Genomic DNA, 22,900 nt, shown 5'->3' with positions numbered 1-22,900 from the left:
TCACCTGAGCAACATGGAGAAACCCCATCTCTACTAAAAATACAAAATTAGCTGGGCATGGAGGCTCACAGCTGTAATCCCAGCACTTTGGGAGGCCGAGGCAGGTGGATCACCTGAGCAACATGGAGAAACCCCATCTCTACTAAAAATACAAAATTAGCTGGGCATGGAGGCACATACCTGTAATTCCAGCTACTCAGGAGGCGGAGGTTGCAGTGAGCTGAGACTGTGCCATTGTACTCCAGCCTGGACAACAAGCGTGAAACTCTGTCTCAAAAAAAAAAAATGCCAGATATCAATGTGTGCTCAGGCAGGGTTTTGCGAACGCCACATGACCTCTTGGGAATTATAGGTGAAGTCCCCTGAGTCCCTGCGGCAGGACATGGGCCTGGCTTTTCACGGGTCTTCCTGGACAGGATGAAATTCCTGCTTCCGACAGCAGACGGCAGCAGCGACCTACTCCTGGCTGCCCTGCCCATCTGGAGAGGTTCTGCGTCTTTCGGGCCCTTTGAGGCTGGTGCCACCTTCCTGCCCTGGCAACAGCCCGTATTTTACTCCCACTTGGTGTTCCAGCTCCCCAACCCCCTTCCCCAGTAGTAATTCTGCCCCCATATTTGCCCTGGAGCCATGGAGTGAAATATTCTAGCAGCATTGAGGGATCTGAGAAATAAAGAGACAGGACACAGAAATACAAGGAAAATACAGCTGGGCTCAGAGGGGCCACGCCACCTGTAAGTGGAGTCAGGCGAGGCCCCGAATGTGCAGAAGCGTGAGTATTTATTGTGTGTAGGTTGGGGGGCAGGGCAGTGAGTGAAGTCATCTTTAAGGACAGTGATAGGGTCATGAGCAATAAAACAAGGGGTCCACCCCCATTAGGTCACCTAGGCCAGGAGGTGGACAGTGCACAGCAAGGGGCCCGTTCCCATTAGGTCATCGAGGCAAGGGCCGTGTGCAGTAAGGGGTCCACCCCCATTAGGTCACCCCCATTAGGTCATCTATGGGCAAGCTACTTCTAAGAAGATTTATAGGAGGATGCTTTAAGTCACACAGCAGTGACAGAGCTGTCAGGGTTCCCGCCACCTGCTGGCAGCTTCCAGTGAGCTCTATAGGAGGATGCTTTGAGCAGCACAGTAACAAGAACTGATAAGTCCCCAAGGTGTGATTATCCGGAGGAGTTTTGAGCTCTCGGATGCTCGAGGGATTGCCGGTCTGAGGGCAGCCTTCCACAAGAACCGGAGCAAGGTCCTACAGCTCCTTTATCAGGAGGAGTGGCTCTCGCCCCAAGCCTGCCATACAGCGGGTATCTTTACGATACTGAACGCTGCCGCCTGGGCCATGGGTTCTTGTCCTGGTACAACTGTTTTTCCCTAAATCATGCTCTGCACTGTGTCTGCTCCAGGCATTCGTCTGACTATAAGCTGCTTATTCCTTAATTCGTGCACTCTGCCGTGTCTACTCTTAGGCATTCCTCTGATGCTGAGCTAAGATATATGTGTATATATGTGTATATATGTGTGTATATGTGTATATATGTGTATATATGTGTGTATATGTGTATATATGTGTGTATATGTGTGTATATGTGTATATATGTGTGTATATATATATATATGGAAATAGCTGAGTGGTAAGATATTCTTTAGGAACTTGTTCTATGAACTAATATATGATTTTATACAGAGAGGATTATAAAGAGGGAAATAACTGAGTAGTAATGCTATAAACTGAGATATTCTTCAGGCCTCAGTTGTGCCAGGATTCTGCTTAGCCCTCCTTCCTCGGTGCCTATTTGAGGGGTTACCCACACTCAAGATGAGTTTTTGTAGAGCTCTGCCTCCACGAGACTTTGGTCCACGTGGCCGGTGGGGAGTACAGGGCTAGGTGAGGGTCTCTGCTGGGGAGCTTGACACAGTGAGGTGCAAATAAAGCCACCACCGGTCCAGACCCACTGTGCACTGATACCTCATAAAATAACAATAAAAATGTGTCCACACTGAACACCAAATCCAGTTAGCATTTGAAACTCTGCACATACTCATGACAAACGGCAGCAGTGGGTTTACCGCCCTGCGCTCCAGACCACAGTGCAGTGAACTGGACTCCAATCACGCACTGGCCTCAAGGTGGTTCCTCCTGTCATAAGGATAAGACCGGCAATGCACAGGCCTTGTCACAATCTGAACAAGAGGGTCAATATGTAGAGAAACAGACTGATGATTTGACATCTCCCAAGGGAGGAACATAAGAAACTTACAACCAAACATCAGACAAATGAGCTACATTTTCCTTTACTTTGGAATACAGTACTAAGGGCCTTGACTTGGGAGTAGCTCAGATGAAGAAGACCTGATGGCTTCAGTGGACCACAAGCCATGTGGTGTGGCCTGGGAGAGGGCAGAAAGTAACCTGCCTGCTGTCACCAGGAGGGCTCCATCACACACCTGGAGGGCCCATCAAACCTGGAACAGCCCACACACAACTGGAAAGCCTAACATACACCAAGAAGGTCCTTCACACTCTTGCAGAGCCCATCACACACCTGCAGGGTCCCATTACACACCTGGAGAGCCTGTCACAGAGCAGAAGGGCCAATCACACACCTGGCGGATCCACCACACTTGGAGGACTCGTCACAACTGGAGGGTCCACATACTTGGAGGATCAATCACACACCGGAAGGACGCATCACACACCTTGAGGACCCATTACACACCTTGAGGGCCCATCACATACCTAGAGGACCCATCACACACCTGGAGGACCCATCACACACCTGGAGGACTCGTCACAACTGGAGGGTCCACATACTTGGAAGACACATCACACACCTGGGGACCCATCACACACCTGGAAGACCTGTCTCCTGGAGGACCCATCACCTGGAGGATCTGTCACACACCTGGAGGACCCATCACACACCTGGAGGACCAGTCACATACCTGGAGGATCCGTTGACACCTGGGGGACCCGTCACCTGCAGGATCTGTCACACACCTGGAGGATGCATCACACACCTGGAGGACCCATCACATACCTGGGGGACCCGTCACCTGGAGGACTCATCACCTGAAGGATCTGTCACACACCTGGAGGGCCCGTCACACACCTGGAGGACCAGTCACACCTGGAGGACCAGTCACATACCTGGAGGACCAGTCACATACCTGGAGGATCCGTCAACACCTGGAGGACCTGTCACACCTGGGGAACCCGTCACCTGCAGGATCCGTCACACACCTGGAGGACGCATCACACACCTGGAGGACCCATCACACACCTGGAGGACCCGTCACCTGGAGGATCTGTCACACACCTGGAGGGCCCATCACACACCTGGAGGACCTGTCACACCTGGAGGACCTGTCACACCTGGGGGACCCATCACACCTGCAGGACCCGTCACACATGGAGGGCCCGTCACACACCTACAGGGCCGCAAGGGGAAGGTTTCCAAGGCCATTGTGAGTGCAGTGAACAGAGGACCTTTCTCCCCATGGGAACAGGTAACCCAGCCAGGAGGCCCATTCAACAGCAACCCGCCCTGGTGCCTGGTCCTGGCAGGCAGCAGGACGGCCTCCAAAGAGCCGGGATCAGAATGGGGAGTGGGAGTGAGCCCATGGGAGGGGGTCCTGGCAGTGAGGCGGCACTGGACGTAGGGAGCCCTGGACCTAGGGAGCTGGGAAGCTTATCTGCTTCCATCTCCATGCGACCTGGAGGGGTCTGGGGCATCAGGGAAGGCGGCCTCCAGGACAAGGTGAGCCGCCAAGGGGCTTGTGTCTGGACACGGTTTCCAGCAGGAGGGAAGTGAGGTCATGAACTGGGGTGGGATCCATCCCAGGGGGCCAGGCCTGTGGGGTGACAGCGAGGGATGCAGAAGGCCCCAGCTGGAGGAGAGGCAGAGGCGGAGCAGCCAGTCGGTGGATGACCGATCCCACCTGTGACGAGTGCGCGGAGGAGGTACGCTGCCCGCCGGGTGCAGGGACCGCGGGCATTTGGTGAGCGCCTCCTCTGCCAGGTGTCTCCATGGAGCGCCCATCAGGGCCCCCGCCAGCCCTGGGCACCCTCCTACCTGGCAGCCGTCACCACCCACCAACAGAGCGTAAGCCAAAAATAAAACGCTAAGGCACCCGACCATCTGAATGGACTTCCTCCTCGGCCAGGGCCCTCCGAAAATACACCCTGAGAGACGGTTTTAGGCCATACAGGAAGTGGGGGCAGGCATGCCTCATTGCCTCATTCCCCCTTTCCCGACATAGACTGAAGTCGGATAGGAAACACGTTACAACCCTCTGAAGCTGCTACCTGAGGGCCTCTGCGAACAAGAGCCTGGGTCTCCGGATCCCTTATCTAAAACCAGGCATTCCTTTCTATTGATCCTAGGTCTTCAGATCAACATAACCAACTGTCCACCAGAAAGCTCTCAGATCTTCCTACAGCCTGAGAGTTCCGCTCTCCTGACTGCTTTGTCGTCCTGCTCTCTGAACCCAACCAAGGCATTTCTTAAATGTATTGGCTGAAGTCTCTTCCTCCCTAAAATGCATAAGAAACTGCCTCCGACATCCTGGGGTGTCCCCAGGCCCTCCTGAGGGCTGTGTCACCGGCCATGGCCACTCATCTTTGGCTCAGAATAAATCTCTTTCCACCTTTTACACTTTGACTATCTTTGTTGACAGGAGCCGACGCTGCCGTCTGACTCACCCAGAGCTCTCCTTCTGCCCTCCCGTGGAGGCAGCCATTTGCAGAAGCAGAGCCTCAGCGGGACTGCTGAGCTGTGAGCACTCCCCGAGGGCAGGGCTCAGTGGCCACCGAGTGCACCTCAGACAGCCTCGGCCGCCGGCCACCCTCGGCGCTTGTGAGGGGCGCTGGCTGCTCCCACCTTGCTCCCACCTTGCCTCCAGTGTGGGTGGCGGGGGGTGCTGGGGCCCTGTGCCTTTCTCAAAGGCATCAAGGAGCCAGGGAGACCTCAGAGCACCTCTCAGTGAGTCTGTCTTTCCTACCTCGATCTTTGAGCCTCTGAACTTGGTGAAAGTCTGTTACGTGTAAATGTCTTTTCTGTCCAATGCTAGAGAACCTTGAACTTAATGGAATCCTGCGGTCTTCATCAGCTCAGCTCGAAACAGCTCTGGATTTTAAGATGATCTCCAATGGGACTGCCCATTTCACGTGGCACAAGGCGTGCCTGTGATCACAATTCACAGAGCTGCTGTTTTTTAGCTGACACTTGGCCCAAGCGTGGCCCCTGGGGGCACAGGGCTGTTTACTTCTCTTTCAAAGCACCCTAATCTGGTAGGGTTTTTTGCCAGTGGCTGGTGGGCTGGGAGTAGAGAAAAGGAAAACCTCACACCCTCAGGCCTGTGGGCAGTATGCAGTTTACCCCAAAACAGTGGTTGCCACAGTAACACGAGTGGTGTTGCCAGCGGCTACCAGTTCAGCCCTTCCAGGGAGATGTCAGGGGACCCCTTCTGCCAATCCTTTTCCTCATTAGAGAGGAGGAATTTGGCCTTTCTGGGAGACATTCAAGAGGACAATTTGAAATCCCACAAAAGCCAGGGTTGTTGGAATCAGGACTTGGCTCAGCCCAGCCAAGCTCAGCCCCGAGGCAGCTACCCGGGGCACTGTATGTTCTGGCTGCCACCAGGGCCAGCGCTCACAGCAGGAGGCAAAGAGGCCAAGCTTTTCTTGGTGAATAGCACAAGGGGGCCAGGCTTGCCGCAGGAGCAGCAGGGGTCCGGGCCAGGGGCCTCTGTGCCTCTGACTCTGCGCCTCTGCCGTGGCTCCTCCCGTGGCTTTCCAAAGCTGTTTCCCACCTCTCCTTGAGCGGCTGAAGGGCACAGGCGGCTGAGGCACTGCAGAAGCCACGGGGACCAAGCCCCATCCCAGGGAGGCTGAGGCCCCAGGAAGGCGGCCAGCCCAGGCCCTCTTGCCTCTGGCCAGGAAACTGTTTCTCCCCTCGGGCTATGCTGGGAGGAAGGGTCATGCGTGGCTTGTAATGTCAAAACAAAGTGGAGGGCTTGCCCAGGGGAGGGAGGAAGGCCTTGGCTCCTTCGAGCCAGTGGGAAGGAAAGGGAAGAAAGCCAGGATTTCCTCAAAAATATTTCACCACAGCCGGTCAGCTCCCCAGGGGCCAATACCTCATCCTCACTCTGGGCACAAGGACGGCCCCTTCCTAGAGCCCATTTGGAGCTCAATTCTCTTCAGACTACACTCCTTCCTGGCTGGATTCTGGAGGCCGTAACTGGGGAACCTACCAAGTGGGGCCCGTTAGAGGTGCTGGCTGAGTTCCCATGTGACCCCATCAGGGCGGCTCACAGCACATCTCTGCAGCGACACACTCAGGTCTGGATTTCCAGTGCGTGTGCGTGGAGCCCAGCGGTGGGGCCCACATGGCCCCTGAAAGGCATCCCCTGGGCACGCGCCGGAGTCCCCTGCAGTTGGATTCACTGTAGCCAGTCAGCCCACAGCGCACACAATCTTTCTTTTCCCATTGGGTTCTCTTGCACCTTGGTTGAAAAGCAATTTACCATGTATGTGTGAGTGTATTTCCTTTATTTTGAAGTGATTTCTAAAAGGAAAATTACAAGACCCCTTCTTCCGATTTTGGCCCCACACCCTTTCCCCTGTGTCCGACTCATCTCCGTCCATCCTGGTGTCTGGTGGTTTCATAAAAGGTCAAACACATACCTGCCATTGTGACCCAGCAATTGCACGCCTTCTATCCCAGAGAAATTAAGATGTTCAGTCACACAGATGATTGTACCAGCTTCATCTGTAACAGTGAAAACCTGGGAACAGCCCCAGCATCTGTCAACAGGTGAGTGTTTTTTTTTGTTTTTTTTTTTTTTTTTTTTTTTGAGACGGAGTTTTCGCTCTTGTTACCCAGGCTGGAGTGCAATGGCGCGATCTCGGCTCACCGCAACCTCCGTCTCCTGGGTTCAGGCAATTCTCCTGCCTCAGCCTCCTGGGTAGCTGGGATTACAGGCACGCGCCACCATGCCCAGCCAATTTTTTTTGTATTTTTAGTAGAGACGGGGTTTCACCATATTGACCAGGATGGTCTCGATCTCTTGACCTCGTGATCCACCCGCCTCGGCCTCCCAAAGTGCTGGGATTACAGGCTTGAGCCACCGCGCCCAGCCAACAGGTGAGTGTTAAACGCACACCACACAACACGCTCAGCAAAGGCGAGAAGCAGACACGGAGAGAAAACCCCACCTCGAAGGCCGCATTCCACGATCTGTTTATGCAACGCTCTTGAAAGGACAGGTGATGGAGATGGCAGACGTGCCGGCATGTGCCCTGGTCGGAGAAGGGCGGCGTGGGGCACCCCTCACCCCGTGGACATGGATGGTCACGCATCTCGAATGTGGCTGTGGTCACAGGAATCGACACATGTGGCCACATATCACAGAGTCTCCACACACGTTGCCCCCGGAATAAAATGAACACGTGGAAACGAGGACGTCCAGATGAGCTGCACGTCCAGTGACGGGTGTGGCGCTTGTATCAGTTTCCTGCTTTTAAGAATTCGCGGTAGCTCTGCAAGGCGCTGCATTGTAGGAAGATGAGGGATGGAATGTGGGGCCTTTCTGGACTATTCTGCAACTTTTGTGAAGCTATAATTAGCTCGAAATGCAAAGCTAAAAACACAAAGGACTTAGAAATAAAGTTGACAAAAGATATAGAAGTCCTGTGTACTGAGAACTAAAAAACATCCATGAGAGGAATGAAGAAAGGCCTAAATAAAGGTTGCCATAGCATGTTCATGGAAGATGCCAACTCTCCCCAAATTGACCTCTAGAATCAACACAATCCCAATCAAAATCCCAGCAGGACTTTTGTAGAAATTAGCAAGCTAATTCTAAGGTTTATACAGAAATGCACAGGACTTAGAGTAACCAAAGCAAGCATTAAAGAGAGCAAAGTTGAAGAATTTATATGGCTTGATTTTAATGAAGACAGTCAATATAAACATTATAATAGACAAACAGGTCAGTGGGACAGAACAAAGCCCAGACCTACTCATCTATGGCCAATTGACTTTTGATAAATGTGCCGAGGCAATTCAACAGGGAGAGAAGAATCTTCTCCACAAGGAATGCTGGGTCGTTTGGACACTCATAAGCAACAAAACAAAACAAGTACAAATCCTCAAAACCCTTACCTCACACCACATACAAAAATTAACTTGGGGCCAGATGCAGCGGCTCATACCCGTAATCCCAGAACTTTGGGAGGCTGAGGCAGGTTGGGAAGTGCAAATGAAGACCATTATGAGAGGCACCTACAGACAAAATTGGTCCTGCCAAGGGCTAGTGAGGGTGTAGCCTGCTGACAGGATGGTAACACAGGAGCCGCAGGGAACGGTGCGGCAGTTTCTTAAGAAGCTACACAGAGTCACCATATGACCCAGATGTGCCTGTTCTGGGAATGTCCACAGAAAGACTGTATTGTAAACGTTCACAGCAGCCTTGCCTGTGATCACCAAAATCTGAAACAACCTGAATGTCCTCCACTGGTCAGTGGACGAACTAATTATGATACGTCCATGCAACCGGTGCCGTCCAGCATTGAAACGGATGAATCTCAAAATAATTACACTGTGAAAAAATGCCGGGCAGTAAGAGTATACACGCTGTGTATACTTATTCTTACCCAGGGCAGAAATGAATCGATCTACAGTGACAGAAAGGTCAGTGTGGTTGGAGGGGCAGGAGGGTGGGGGATGGGGTGGGGGCCGGCCTGGGGAGGGGACGGGTTGGGGCCGGCCTGGGGGAGGGGCTGTCCATTGTCTTGATTGTAGGTGTAGCAGAATGTCAAACCTTATCAAACTGTACATCTTAAATATGGGCATTTTATTGCATGTCAAAAAAATGTAAACAAAGCTGAAAATGGACAAAATACCACAACAAATGACATCCAACTGTAAGGAGATGAATTTAGGTAGAAGGAAGAATTCTTTAACACAGAATATGGGTCTCCGAGGGAAATACTCTCATAATTTTCTCACTTTGGGGTGTGTTTAAACTGTAGGACAAAGAGTGAACCCTAAAATCTGGTGAGAGTCTGTGAAACACACCAGGAACCCATGTGCTGCTTGGGAGTTTCTTCTGAGAAACAGCAGAACGTCACACCCTGTCAGTCACGCATGGGTGCCGCCTCCATCCCCGCCAGTCCGAGGGCCTCCCCCAAGGGAGGGGCGTGCTCCTTGCCAGGCGGCTTCTGCTGGTGCACTGCCCCTCCCTGAACTCCCTACCTGAGCCTCTCTTGCCTAGACTATTTGGAAAGTCTACACATGGAAGAAGGGGTGGTCTCACTGAGTCACGTCCACCCAAGGGAAACTGCCCAGGAGCCACAGAAGCAACAGCAAAGTGAGCCTCTCAGACGTGGCTGAAAGGAAGCCAGGCAAAAAGGTACAGCTGTGGGGTTTCATTTACCGAAACCCTAAAACAGGCAGAATGAGCCCTCTGTGGTGAACAGCACTGGGGTTACCTCGGGGGCTGGGAGGGAACCCTGGGGGTGCCGGTCACATCCGGCGTCTCCGTCGGGGTGGTGGGGATGGTTTGCCAAGCCTCTCACTTGTGCACATGTTGAGTGCCCACAGAAACACTGGGAAGTGCACATGTGAACACACGGACGCTGTGCTCTCCCTAATCTACCCCCACTTTACCCAGTGACCTTCAGCCACCACAGCTGCTTCCCTCTCACCACCCGTGGGCTCTGTGGTGGCCCCAGCCTGGCCCTGGAGGCTGTGACCTGCCTCCTCCGGTCAGAGGTGGGTCCGAGAGACCTTCTTGTCTTCAGCCTGGAGAGGGAGCGGCCACCAGGGCCAGCAGGCCTCAGCTCCCTCGGAGGGTCTGGGGAGGGTCAGGGCTGCTAGTCCACGGGCATCGCCATGTCTAACGTGGGCCCTTCGATGCGGGTGATGCTGATACTCCCACTTTGCAGGTGAAGAAACCAAGGCTCCAGGTTCCACTGCCAGGGCATGAATGGGAGCGTGGTCTGGACAGGGCTCCTGGACGGCAAGCATCATGGGAACCCTGAGGAATGCAGGTTCTTGGGCCCCTCTGGCCCTGCTGGATCGGATGCTGGTGAGGGCTCAGGGTCCCCACGGGCCCTCCAGGGAACTCTGACCTGGGAAGTGGAGCAGCCCTGATTTGGAGGCGAGGACACATCAGGTCGTACCTTGCTCTGCAGCCGCTGCGCTGATGCTCAAGAGAATATCAAGAGACTGCTCAGTCTCGGTGCTCCTGCACCCCCGCCCCTGTGCTCCTCTGACCCCCCATGCTCCCGCACCCCCGCCCCTGTGCTCCTCTGACCCCCCATGCTCCTGTGCCCCCTCCCCCATGCTCCTCTGACCCCTCCCATGCTCCTGCACCCCTGCCCCTGTGCTTCTCTGACCTCTGTGCTCCTGCACCCCTGCCCCTGTGCTCCTCTGACCCTCATGCTCCTGCACCCCTGCCCCCGTGCTCCTCTGACCCCCCCACGCCCCTGCACCCGCCCCCCGCTCCTCCGCCCCCCGTGCTCCTGCACCCCCCCCCCCGTGCTCCTCTGACCCCTATGTCCCTGCGCATTCACTCCGTGCTCCTCTGACCCCTGTGCTCCTGCACCCCCGCCCCCGTGCTCCTCTGACCCCTGTGCTCCTGCGCACTCACTCTGTGCTCCTCTGACCCCTATGCTCCTGCACCCCCACCCCCGTGCTCCTCTGACCCCTGTGCTCCTGCGCACCCACTCCGTGCTCCTCTGACCCCCCCTGTGCTCCTCCGTCCCTTCCTTCATGCTCCTCTGCTTCTGCCCCGGTGCTCCTCCATCCCCCGCCCCAGTGCTCCCGTGTCCTTGCCACAGTGCTCCTCTGCCACTTCCTTGCCCTACGGAATGCGACTTTGCATTTCTTGTGACGAATCCTGATGAAGTCTGGGCCGCCGTGTGTTTGACAATGGGCTCACGGGACAGAAGCTGCTGGACTGCACCTTGCAGATGGTGCGTCTCTACAGGCACTGCCAGATTCCTGGGAGGCTCCTGGGGACCTCCAAGCCTTGCGCAGACCCAAGGCCACCTTGCCACCGTGGCCACAGCCCAATGCTGGCTGCTGGGCAGCAAACCTGCAGAAATGCATAAACGCACCAGGGACATCCGCCCTGAGCCCAGGGCTCCTCCTGGGCCCAACGTTCTGTCCAGGTAAGTCCACTTTTTGGCCACTGCTCCCACACTTGGCAAGACTGCAACCCCCACAGCCTCCCACTCTGGGGCAGCCAGAGGGCAGTGTCGCAGGCCCGGGACCCTTGGGCAGAACGGAATGTGGCTTTTCCATTGGGGGCGCTGGCCCATGTGGCACTCACAGGTATGACAGATGGCCTTGCCAGTCTGGGACTCCAGGGACTGTGGGAGAAGAGCACACTGGCAGGGCTGCCCAGGGCTGCCCAGGGGTGCTGGGATGTGAACCAGCTGCGCGGCACAGTGGGTCACCTAGGGTGGCCCTGCCTGGTCTGAAAATGGGCAGTCCGTCACAGCACCATGTCACTCCAGTCCTGGCCCAAGTGCCTGGGAAGCAGCACTGTGTGCCCGAACACACTCAGACCCGTCCAGGCCCCCGGGAGAAGTGGCAGGCAATGACGTGGTCCCCACAAAGCCTAGCGCATGCTTATGGGGGTCCGTCATCTCCTCCTTGCCCAGCCAGCCTCCTGAAGCTGCCAAGTGAGCAGCGGGAGGTGGGGGTTTGCGCACAGAATGAGGCTAAGGACGGACGGGCTTTACCACCAGCAGCCACCATCACCTGCTCTGCAGGGCCTGGGCCAGCCCTGGGAGGGGGCGGACGGAAGGAGGGGCAGCAGTGCGCGGGGCTCATTTACTGTCTTCAAGACACCAGCTCAGGGACAGCGGGTGTGTATCACCGAGGACCAGGGTCGCACCCCAAGGCTGCACTGTGTCTGCACGTGGCCTGGGGGCCTGTGAGGCCAGACTGCAGGGCAGGGGCCCGCGGCTGTGCCAGCTTCTCTCCTGGGTCGTGACGGTTTTGCCTCCTCACTTGGCAGAGCATCTGCTGCTAGAGCCTGACGGCTCTGGCTGGTGCAGTCAGGACTTAGCTTCCCAGCCATGGCTGGAATCCCAGCCTCCCAAAGGCGCAGCTCCTAACCTCTCTCCCCTGCCAAGCTCACAGGCTTCTCCTTGGCAGGCAGCCCTTTCTCCTGCTGGACCCAACCGAGGGCACAGTGACCCAGGGACAGCACACTGGGTGTCAGCCTCCAAGGCCTCAGAGCCACACAGACCCAGTGCAGGATTAGAAACAGACCTCCCGGGAGGCAGAGGGCCAGGCCTCCCGGTTTACGGCGTGACAAGGCCGCGCTCAGGAGAGCGCCTCAGTCCTCCTCCACGTCAGCTCCACGACTGTCACCACCGACGAGGTACACGTGCTCGTGTTTGCATTGCCCCGATGAGGAAACTGAGGCCGAGGGAGGGCCAACAGGCTGCCTTGGGCTCGCTGGTGATGCATTCGGGGGCCCGGGACGGGGTGGGGTGGCGGCGCCCCTGGAAGTCCCTGGGAACCTGCACCAACCCCCGGGCCCTGCTCCCCTCTCTCCCAGGACCTCTGGGCCCGGCGTTTCTTCACTTCTGACCATCCAGGAGCTGGGCCCGCCCCAGGGCATCAGTTTCCAGGGAAGCCTCTGCTTGTCTGGAAGCCTCCCCACCTGCCAGGCCGCGGCCATCACAGACGCCCTGCGCAGCCCCCGCCCCTCCTAGAGCAAAGGCTCCGTGAAGACTTTTTTCTCTGGCTCATCCCTTTAAGGAGCCGTAAAGGGTCCGGAATGTGCTCCCTCCGTGGTGGGAGCTTGTTGGCCTCGGCTGTGCCGGGCAGGGGCTCCCGGGGCCTGGCCGGGTGGGCAGCAGTGCTGAATGAGCTCCGTCCAGGAAGATTCGATGAACAGTCATCACTTAAAAGGGTAAACAGAAATTCCATTTCCCTTTTACATACTTGAATATTTCCAAACATCTGGAGGACGCGGTGCTTTTCCCTCCAAGCATCTCCGTGGAGTTCTGTGGGTTACCGCGGAGGATCCAGCACTCCTCTCAGGGAAAACTGGCCTGAGCATTGCATAACGCAGGCAGGCTGCCCTGCTCACGTCGCCAGGGGGTTAGGTGCGTGTGTTTCCAGGAGACTTGCTGGAACATCTTCCCCAGATCTTGTCAAAGTTGGATGTGGAAAGCAGCTTGGTCCATCCAAGGTCCACAGAGTGACCTGCCAGGGAGCCTGTCGGCCAGGAGGGAGGCGACACCACACTTGGCCCCAGGAGCTGGAAACACGGGTGAACCTAGATGCGCCAAGCCTTCTGCCTGAGTCACAGTTAGTCATTATCCCTGGTCTTACCGGAGCAGGAACGACTACCATGTGGCGGGCGGACAAGATTCGCTTTCGGAAGGATCCCTGTGTAGACAGGCGCTCTGCCAGAGCAGTCGTGGGGAGTATGGGTGTGTGGAGCCAGGCACCGGGCTGAACCTGCCTTCCAAGCATCCACGCGGCCTTCAGCAGGACAGGAGAAAGCCTAGGACTTGTACTGTGAAGTCCCAGACCTAAGAAATCCAAACCTGAGATGGAAAAGAGGGTGGAGAGAATGGGTCGCCGGACTGGCCGTCCAGAGCAGCCTCAGCTGCAGCAGGCGGAGCTGTGCGGGCTGCCCCACAGGCCTGGTGGGTGCTCCTGGTGCAGGGCGCGGAGCAGCGTCCCCAGCGAGCAGCCTGCCCCACACATGAAGGTACCCACACACTTAGCCCCTTGCTAAGAGTTTCACTGGCCAGAGCTCCGTCCGAGTCCAGGGCTCCACTCAAGGGACTGCGGTCACCATTGTGAAGAAGGCCCGTCAGGGTGAATGTTTTCCCCAGGGGAGCAGAGTCACCTTTTGTCAGACAGAACTTGGTGAGCCTGACACAGCTGGTAGTGGCCCCAGCTCCAACATCAGACTTCAGAGCTGAAGGGCACAGAGAAGGCACAGCTAGAGACAGCAGGTGCCCCTCGAAGCTCTCGGGAGAGGGTACCAGGCGGGATCTCCCAGCACCCTTGGCCTCTAGGCTGATCTGGCCTCAAAAGCCCCGAGAGGGCTGGATCCAAGGAGACAAAGCCGGAGAGGTCGGGGGGTGGGTGGCTAAGGGGACAGGCTGGACAGCGGTGGGGGAGGCAGGTGGCTTTGCTATAAACAATCGTCTGAGTAACGTGGCACTGCCCTTGTGTGGGCAGGTTCACGCGCCGGCATAACCTCTTCTAAAACACACTTTTATGGAGGTGAAGTTTGCTTAACAGCCATTTTAAAGCATACACTTCACGGGCAGCGCTGGATTCACGACGCGCACCTTCTGCTTCTCTGGTTTCAGAACGTTTTTGTCCCTCCAGAACAATGCCTCGTACCCGTTAAGTAATCACACCCATTCCTTCCCCAGCTCTGGAAACCACAGATCCGCTTTCTGTCTCCGTGGGTGTGTCTGTTTGGGATATTTCATATAAAAGGAATCACGCAGCACGTGAACGTGTGTGTCCCGCTTCTTTCCGTGAAAGTCACATTTCCAAGGCTCCGAGTGGTGGTATGTCTCAGCATCTCACTTCTGTTCACAGGTGTGTAATATCCCGTCCCAGGGACCTGGCACCGTTCGTGAATCCCTGCACCTGCTGGCGGACACCCAGTCATCTCCACTTTCCTGCTGTTTGAAGGATGGAGCTGCGAACATCTGTATGCATGTTTCTGAGGGGCGGGTTTTGTTTCTTTTGGGTACATGCTTAAGAGGCGAATGCTGAATCCCCTGCCAAGTCTGCTCATAACCTTTGTCAAGAACCAGCAAATGTTTTCCACGGCAGACACATCATTTTACATTCCCACCAGCAATGTCTGAGGGTTCCTGTTTCTCCATATTCTCGCCTTTTTCTACTTAAAGCTCCAGGCAGAGGGAACAGAGCAGGTAAAGACCAGAGGCCCAGCAGGCAGCGCTTGGCTGGAGCTCACCAGGGGCTTGGACCAGAGGGCACGAGAAAGACAGGAGTGGAGGCCGATGCCCACCAGTGGACCGCAACAAGTGCTGGGTGGCTGGGCCACGTCGCTCACGCAGAGGGAGCAGAGACGTTTGGAAATGCTTTGCAGAGGTGAGAATATGGCTTGCTCGGAGAGCGCTTGTGTATCTGCAGTTCCCTGAGAAGGCCTGTAGGAGTGACACCAGTGACAAGGCCATTGCAGGAGGCAACGGGAGCTGTCGGTTGGAGCGGGATCGCCGTGAGAAAGGGCTGGAGAGAAGAGGGTTAGCCTGGGGGCTTCTGCAGTCTGGGCAGGGGCGGAAGCAGCCTTCAGGGCCGTGGGTGGGCAGGAGACGGGGCAGAGAGGGTTGGCGAGGACTCAGGGTAGCAGGTTCCGAGTTCTTTACCAAGAATTTACGTTAAAACAACGTAAGCTAGGCCAGGCATTGTGGCTCACGCCTGCAATCTCAGCGGTTTGGGAGGCCAAGACAGGCGGATCATTTGAGATCAGGAGTTTGAGACCATCCTGGCCAACACGGTGAAACCCCATCTCTACTAAAAATACAAAAATTATCTGGGCTTGGTGGCGCACGCCTGTAATCCCAGCTACACAAGAGGCTGAGGCAGGAGACTCACTTGAACCTGGGAGGTGGATGTTGCAGTGAGCTGGGATCACCACTGCACTCCAGCCTGGGTGACGGAGCGAGACTCCGTCTCAAAAGTATCAGCAACTGACGGGCTATACATTGTTAAGCTGTCGGGTGTGGGTTCGCGTCCAGTGTGGCATTGTTCCATCCATTTACAGCCTCTTGTGGCAACAGCAAGCAGTTTCCAGAGATGAGTGTGCAGCTTGAGTGGGTGGAGGAGGCAGAGGGCATGACTGCTGCCTCATCTTAATGCCTTGGGCCTGATAATTTGACAGGACTCACAGTCCTCAGGTAAACAGAGGAGGGGCTGAAGGGAATCTGTTTCTCTACTGAACTCACGATACCAAACCTATCAGGTTTTCATTTCCCACACCGCCCAATTTTCCAACTCCTTGGACACCAACTGGATGTCCTGGAATTCGATTCAATTCTGAGACTGACCACCTGGGTCGAAGTGCACCGTCCGCCCTCCTGACATGGTGATGAGTTCGCCACCCTGGGAGTTCTTGGAAGCCCATCATTTAGGATGCTTATGGAGATTCCATTACGTAGGTGTGGGGCCAAGGAAGAGCTTTTCCGCTCAGTCTTCCAAGGGTTTGCTGAAAAGTCAACTCACAAAAGGCAAATTAACTGTGCAACTCACTCCACCCTGTACACCCGACTGAGCAACTCACTCCACCCTGTACACCCGACTGAGCAACTCACTCCACCCTGTACACCCGACTGAGCAACTCACTCCAATCTCTACACCCAACTGAGCAACTCACTCCCACCACATACACACGACTGAGCAACTCACTCCACCATGTACACCCGACTGAGCAACTCACTCCCACCATGTACACCCGACTGAGCAACTCACTCCACCCTGTACACCCAACTGAGCAACTCACTCCACCCTGTACACCCGACTGAGCAACTCACTCCCACCATGTACACCTGACTGACCAACTCACTCCACCCTCTACACCCGACTGAGCAACTCACTCCACCCTCTACACCCGACTGAGCAACTCACTCCCACCACGTACACCTGACTGAGCAACTCACTCCACCCTCTACACCTGACTGACCAACTCACTCCCACCAGGTACACCCGACTGAGCAACTCACTCCACCCTCTACACCCGACTGAGCAACTCACTCCCACCCTGTACACCCGACTGAGCAACTCACTCCACCCTCTACACCCGACTGAGCAACTCACTCCCACCATGTACACCCGACTGAGCAACTCACTCCACCCTCTACACCCAACTGAGCAACTCACTCCACCCTGTACACCCGACTGAGCAACTCACTCCCACCATGTACACCCGACTGAGTAACTCACTCCCACCATGTACACCTGACTGACCAACTCACTCCACCCTCTACACCCAACTGAGCAGCTCACTCCACCCTGTACACCCAACTGAGCAACTCACTCCACCCTCTACACCCGATTGAGCAACTCACTCCCACCACGTACACCCGACTGAGCAACTCACTCCACCATGTACACCCGACTGAGCAACTCACTCCCACCATGTACACCCGACTGAGCAACTCACTCCACCCCGGACACCCGACTGACCAACTCACTCCACCCTGGACACCCGACTGAGCAACTCACTCCACCCTGTACACCCGACTCAGCAACTCACTCCCACCATGTACACCCGACTCAGCAACTCAGTCTGCTGTGTAACTCACCCCATCACTGCGTCACTCACCCCATCACTGCATACTCACTGCATCATTGTGTAACTCACCCCACTGTGTAACTGACCCCATCATTGCGTAACTCACCCCATCACTGCGTAACTCACCCCATCACTGCATAATCACCCCATCGTTGTGTAACTCACCCCACTGTGTAACTCACCCCATCACTGCGTAACTCACCCCATCACTGCATAACTCACCCCATCGCTGCGTAACTCATCCCACTGCCTAACTCACCCCATCACTGTGTAACTCACCCCATCACTGCATAACTCACCCTGTCACTGTGTAACACACCCTGTCACTGCTTAACTCAACCCACTGTGTAACTCACCCCATCACTGCGTAACTCACCCCATCACTGCGTAACTCACCCCGTCACTGCGTAACTCACCCCATCACTGCATAACTCACCCCGTCACTGCTTAACTCAACCCACTGTGTAACTCACCCCATAACTGTGTAACTCACCCCATCACTGTGCAACTCACCCCATCACTGCGTAACTCACCCCGTCACTGCGTAACTCACCCCGTCACTGCATAACTCACCCCGTCACTGCTTAACTCAACCCACTGTGTAACTCATCCCATAACTGCGTAACTCACCCCATCACTGTGCAACTCACCCCATCACTGCGTAACTCACCCCGTCACTGTGTAACACACCCCGTCACTGCTTAACTCAACCCACTGTGTAACTCACCCCGTCACTGCAAAACACACCCCGTCACTGCATAACTCACCCCACTGGGGAACTCACCCCGCTGTGTAACTCACCCCGTCACTGCATAACTCACCCCACTGGGGAACTCACCCACTGTGTAACTCACCCCATCACTGCGTAACTCACCCCATCACTGTGTAACTCACCCCATTACTGTGTAACACACCCCACTGCATAACTCACCCCACTGCGTAACTCACCCCGTCACTGCGTGACTCACCCCACTGCGTGACTCACCCCGTCACTGCATGACTCACCCCATCACTGCATAACACACCCCACTGCGTAACTCACCCTGTCACTGTGTAACTCACCCTGTCACTGTGTAACTCACCCTGCTGTGTAGCTCACCCCACTGTTTAGCTCACAGAGCTCCATCGTATGGTCTAGTCTCACTCTTCTAAATACACTATTGAGTCACTGAATCTTCAATTAGCCTGAGCTTTTCCTAACCAGAAACCCTTCTGGGAGCCATGAGCATGTCTGTAGGCTCAGCTGTGGTTTCCAGATTCCAGGAGCACTTGCCCTGTCAGGGGCCAGGATACTGCCAGACTTGTGTTCACCACAGGTGTGTTGCCACTGCAGCTGTTCCAGTCCATAACACAGCCTTGTAATGTCAGCGTGGATGTGTAAGTGTGCAAGGAACAATCAGTGCCAGTGTAGAGACCCTGGATGTGGCCATCCACTCTCAATGGCCCTAGGTCCTTCCAGACCCTCCATGTTCATTTCCCAGGGAACCTCTGGTTTGGAACCGTAACTGCAAAGAGGTAAGTCACAGAAGCTCGGTGGGATGATCTCACTTGCTTGCCAAGAACATACTGCTCCTCTAAAATTCTGTCATAGTTTCTACACCCAAGACATGGGCGAAAAATTCAGAAGCCACTGGGACCGCCTTGGAAGAAGGAACTCGGCCAGGGCCTTTGTCAGTCATCCCGAGTCACTAGCACTCAGGCGTCTTGTGCCAGGAGAGGGGGTCTTGGCCCAGAGCTCACCCTCCCCGCTGAGGCACGCTTGGTCCCTCGGAGCTAAGATGCTCTGCACTGCACTTTTAAGGAGCAGGGATCCTGCCAGGGAGGACTCTTAAACAGAACCACAATAAGCAGTGATTTACGGTCAGCCCCTGCATGCAGCAGATGCTGTGGGCCTGCTGAGCTCAGGAGCAGTGCACCTGCACGCCTGCCTCCCGGCCTGACCCAGCTCCAGCCTCTGTGCTCCATGCTGACTCCTGTCCCACCAGCACCAGCCGCCAACAGTGGGGGAGACATTCTTTCCACCGTAAGGATTTGTTTCCTGTAAACACAATTAGCACATAAAACTGTGCACCATGTGGTGAAAGGAATTAGGAAAATATGCTGTGTTTACTTTGTGGTTCCAAGAGCTGATATCTTCACACCTTTGATCTGCCAAGAGCCCAGATCATGGGCAGGAAAGGAGGGATAAACCTGGCTCAAGCAGCCAATGGATAAACAGCCGCCCGGCAGTCTCCTCACAGTGCAACTCAACTGCTGCTCCCGAGCTGTGCTTCCGAGTGTGGGGCTGTGTGGTCTCTGCCCCCAAGTGGAGGCTCCTGCAGAGCACAGCTGGGCCAGGAGCTGGGTGGCTCCACTGATGCTTCATTTCTGTACCTCAGTTTCCATCCAAAGAAGAGGAGACAGCACAGGGCTCTTGAGCAGAACAAGACAGTTCCCGTGAGATACTGGGGGCAATGTCAAATGATGCCAGTGACTGAAAAGGAAGCAGCCTGTGTTACCAGGACCACATGACCTCCCCACTGCTTTCCAGAAGGTTCCTGAATAACCCACCCCTTATTTACATGTAATTAGGTGGAGGTATAAGGAGAGCCAGCCAGCAATCCAAGGGGGTCCCTCTGCCTGTGGACGTCCCAACACTGGCTGTGCCCTGTTGCCCCAATTACCTCTTCCTCCACCATCGGCTCAGGCATGAATCTCTCCTGATCAACGCCTCCTCCACCGTCAGGTCACATGTGAATCTCTCCTGATCAACACCTCCTCCACTGTCAGCTCACATGTGAATCTCCCCTGATCAAGGCCTCCTCCACCGTCAGCTCATGTGTGAATCTCCCCTGATCAACGCCCCCTCCACCGTGAGCTCACGTGTGAATCTCCCCTGATCAACGCCCCCTCCACCGTTAGCTCACGTGTGAATCTCTCCTGATCAATGCCTCCTCCACCGTCAGCTCACGTGTGAATCTCCCCTGATCGATGCCTCCTCCACCGTCAGCTCACATGTGAATCTCTCCTGATCAACGCCTCCTCCACTGTCAGCTCACATGTGAATCTCCCTGATTAATGCCTACTCCACCGTCAGCTCACTTGTGAATCCTGATTAATTCCTCCTCCACTGTCAGCTCACGTGTGAATCTCTCCTGATCAATGCTTCCTCCACTGTTGGCTCACATGTGAATCTCTCCTGATGAGAAGTCCATGGTCACTTGAGTCATTTTTCTCCTGTATGTTTCTCTGGCTTTCAAGATTTTTTTTTCTTTATCATCTTTGGTTTTCACCAGTTTAATGTGTAAAGGTCTGACTTTCTCTTAATGCATGTTGTTTGGGGTTTTCTGAGCTTTTTAAATCTGCAGGTGTATGTCTTTAACCATATTTGGGGGTCCGTGCACATTATTTTTTGAAATATTTCTTCTGTCCCATTTTTTCCTCTTTCTCTCCTTCTGGGAGCTCCAGTTACCCATCTGTTAGACCTTCTGGAATTGTCCCACAGCCCTCTGAGGCTCCTTAACATTCTTTTCCTCAGATAACTTTTATTTTCAATTACGTTTTGGTTGAAGGGATGTTATTGTCCTCTTTTTAATAGCAACTGACAGACATTCTTCATATTCTGGAATTTCTCATATTTAAGAATGTTTACTTCTCAACTTTATAATTAAACACAAAATATTCAACTAATTGGAGAATGGAGTCCATTCACATTCAGTGTTGTTTATAAATAAGGGCTTAGACTGCCATTGTGTGGCTTGTTTGTGGTTGTAACTCCTCTCCTCTTTCCCTCCTTTGTTACTGTCATCCGTTGTGGTTAAGTGATTTTCTCTGATAGTATGTTTTAATTCATTGATTTTATTTTTAGTGTATCTATTGTAGGTTTTTGCATTATGGTTACTAAGAGGCTTACGAAAACATTTTATAGACATTTTGAAGAGATGACAACTATCATAGATCTCTGTTCACTTTTTAAATAATTTTTCTCTTTCTTTAACTTATATGGCTTCTATCAATCTCTTTAAGTTGACTACTATTTTCCTTTATTAAACCTGAACTTTTTATTTCAAGTATTGTATTTTTTCATTTGAAAATTCCATTTGGTTTTGTTTAATATTTTATATTTCCCTGCTCAGATTTTTTATGTTTTCATTCATCATAAGCATATATTCCTTTACTTTGCTGAGAACGGTTGTAATAGCTGTTTTAAGGTACTTGTCTGGTAACTCCAACAGTCTTTTCATCTCAATGTTGGCAACTAAAAACTGCCATTTCTTTTGAAGACTGGTAATATTTTTCTTGGTCTTTATAAGTCAAATAATTTTTTATTTTATCCCCCAAAATAAATTTTATGTGTAGTGGCTCTGGATTCTGTTTCCCCAGAGAGAAAGTGGAAGCTTCTAAACCTAGGCGAGTGGTCTGCAGAGCAAAATCGAGGCAGGCAGACATCTTCCATCCAAGAGGGCTCTTGGCTTCACTCAGGAGAGATTCACATGAGAGCCAACAGTGGAAGAAGTGTGATCAGGAGAGATTCATGCGAGAGCCGACAGTGGAGGAGGTGTTGATCAGGAGAGATTCAAGTGACCGTGGACTCTGATCACATTACATACAGTAGAACAATTAGTCGAGTGACTGTGGCCTTCTCATCAGAACTCATAGAGATTAGTAGATGTATTTACAATGCTGAAAAACCAAACAAACCTCTCAGCGTAAAATTTTATATCCAGAGAAAATTTCCTTCAGTAATGAAGACAATATATGTTTATTTTAAGGAAAACTAAGATAATTCATCAGCAGCAGACCTGCACTACAAAAAAAAAAAAATGCTAAAAGAAGTTATTCAGGAAGAAGAAATAATTCCAGAGGGAAACTAGCATCTTCAGAAATGAAGAGAATCAGAATAAAAAGGTAAATATCCGGGTATATATAGAAGTGTCCAGGCATGGTGGCTCACACCTGTAATCCCAGTTCTTTAAGAGGCTGAGACAAGTGGATCACTTGAGCTTAGGAATTCAAGACCATCCTGGCCAACATGGTGAAACCCCATCTCTACTAAAAATACAAAACTTAGCCAGGCATGATAGTGCGCACCTATAGTCGCAGCTACTCGGGAGGCTGAGGTTGGAGAATCACTTCAACCTGGGAGGCACAGGTTGCACTGAGCCAAGATCACACCACTGCACTCAAGCCTGGGCAACAGAGCAAGACTCTGTCTCAAAAAACCAGTGTGTGTGTGTGTGTGTGTGTGTGTGTGTGTGTGTGTGTGTATTTTTATTAATTTCTTTAAAAACACGTCTCTTTAAGTTAAAAATTAGAGGATATATGTTGTAATACATATGACAACTACAACATAATGGACAGTGAGAGGATAAATGGAACATACAGGTGCAAGACTTCTACATTATGTGTGAAGTGGTAAAGTCTTACCCCTAAGTAGATTGTGAAAAATTGAGAATATATATTATAATCCTCAACACCACTACTAAAAAATGAATGCAAAGAGAAACAGTTTAAAAATCAATAGATAAATTAAAATAAAAACATTTAAAATATGTAAATAATCTTAAAGAAAGCATCAAAGAGGGACTAGAGGAACAAAAAAT

General features: G+C 53.3%; 1 long non-coding RNA gene across 1 annotated transcript; it reads left to right on the top strand.

The window, feature by feature from the left end:
* The first annotated feature begins 18,508 nt into the window (after positions 1-18,508).
* LOC116528864 lies at positions 18,509-22,171 on the top strand. The gene is made up of 2 exons (XR_004259250.1): positions 18,509-18,833; positions 18,910-22,171. It is a non-coding gene; the product is annotated as an uncharacterized LOC116528864 (long non-coding RNA).
* Positions 22,172-22,900: the final 729 nt, after the last annotated feature.

The sequence above is a fragment of the Sapajus apella genome, unplaced genomic scaffold, assembly GCF_009761245.1.
Source record: "Sapajus apella isolate SASKATOON/1434 unplaced genomic scaffold, GSC_monkey_1.0 scaffold60, whole genome shotgun sequence".
Taxonomy (NCBI): Eukaryota; Metazoa; Chordata; class Mammalia; order Primates; family Cebidae; genus Sapajus; species Sapajus apella.
Note: the sequence above shows the minus strand (reverse complement) of the source record. Positions and strands in the feature narration are given on the sequence as shown.